The 1,536-nt window shown below is 33.3% G+C and overlaps 1 long non-coding RNA gene across 1 annotated transcript; it reads left to right on the top strand.

The window, feature by feature from the left end:
• Positions 1–329: 329 nt before the first annotated feature.
• On the top strand, positions 330–1,168 carry LOC107646026 (uncharacterized). The gene is made up of 3 exons (XR_001621611.3): positions 330–471; positions 828–937; positions 1,029–1,168. It is a non-coding gene; the product is annotated as an uncharacterized LOC107646026 (long non-coding RNA).
• Positions 1,169–1,536: the final 368 nt, after the last annotated feature.

The following is a 1,536-nucleotide window of genomic DNA, read 5'->3' as shown; positions in this document are numbered from 1 at the left end:
GACTTTTTTTTATAACATACAATAAAATAAAAGAGAGTTCCGGTGACAGAAAAATTAGGACGAGTTCATACCAGTGCTGTTTCTGTCGCAATCCTCCCTCAGGCTGACGAGGTAATTAAATAATTAATAGCTTATCAAAATTGAGCACTTTTTATTTAAGTATATGAAGTAGTAGTTTTAACATTTTGTTTCCTGGACATAATTTAAAGGGAACAAAAGGTATCCTATAATTTATGTACAGTTAGTATGAGACAATATGATATGTTTCTACTTGTCTTTGCTTTTGTGCTGTTATACAGGTTGATGTTTCAATTGAAGAAGGAAGACTTAAAAATTGATACCTACAGATCTGGTGGTCAGCATGCAAATACAACAAACAGTGCTGTTAGAATAACTCACATTCCGCTGGGACTACAATTGCTATATAAGATGAGCGCTCTCAACATCAAGTGAATATTTTCAAAAGATTGGGTATAATTTTCATTTGAATGATTTTAACAGGAAATGTGTTCTATCAGTTAAGGTATCTCAAATTTGATGCACAGCTTATTCCATGGCTATTTTTTTGTTTAAAGAAAGCAACTTTGCAGTATTGATAGTTTGATACATTTTATTCTCAATACTTTCTGAGTGCATGGATAGACTTATCAACCTGAAGAAAAGCTAGAAGACATATTGGAAGCTTGTTGATTGTTATGTCTTTTTATTTAGTTTGTTGATGAATTCAATATTTTGTTGCTGTGAACATTTCTCGTAATTGTGTGTTTATGTTTGTGTTTTTTTTTTTGCTTCTTTACATTGTACATATGTTTCCTTATTTCTTTTAGAACAAGGCCAAAGCACTTACCAAAGCACTTAAAGTAGTGTGTGCAAAGCTATTTGAAATGGAAAGGGTCCGAGCTCATAGATAACACAATCAAAACTTCGGTCGGAATAGGTAGGAGAGTTTTTTTTGTTGTGAACTGTGTTGAATTGCCTATACCTTAGTTTGCTTTTTGGATTGACTTTGAGTTTGTCAAACTGTAAAGATTGGCAGCGGTGATAGATCTGAACGCATCCGGACATACAACTTTCCTCAAGGCCGTGTCACTGATCATAGAGTTGGTATAACTTATCACTCAATAGATGATGTGATGCATGCTGAGAATCTTGAGGTATTTATTGATGCTCTTTTATTGCAAGAAGAAATGGATGCAATTGCAACTTTTAGCTCTTCTCAGTAACACCAACTGATGGAACCAGGCGTTACTGAGTTAGTCATTGTTGTACTTCCCATGCTGAAAAAGAAAGGTTCTTGTATTTTGAATAAGATATGCTAGATTTAGAGAGAAAAAAAGGTAGAAATTCTGATAGCATAGTATCAAATGATGTGTGTATGATTATTTGATAATATAATTACACGATATATTTGGTCACCTGTGTAACTGTGTTTCCCGTTTCAGATTATATCCCTTTATTTTTCAACTTTGCTTTTGCATTAAAACTCTTGCCTTTCAAAAGAGCAGAGTATATTTTGACAAAATCCTGTGAGACAAA

This window comes from Arachis ipaensis, chromosome B6 (genome assembly GCF_059453495.1).
Source record: "Arachis ipaensis isolate K30076 ecotype BB chromosome B6, ASM5945349v1, whole genome shotgun sequence".
Classification (NCBI taxonomy): Eukaryota; Viridiplantae; Streptophyta; class Magnoliopsida; order Fabales; family Fabaceae; genus Arachis; species Arachis ipaensis.
The sequence above is the reverse complement of the archived record's forward strand: the minus strand, read 5'-3'. Positions and strand labels throughout refer to the sequence as shown.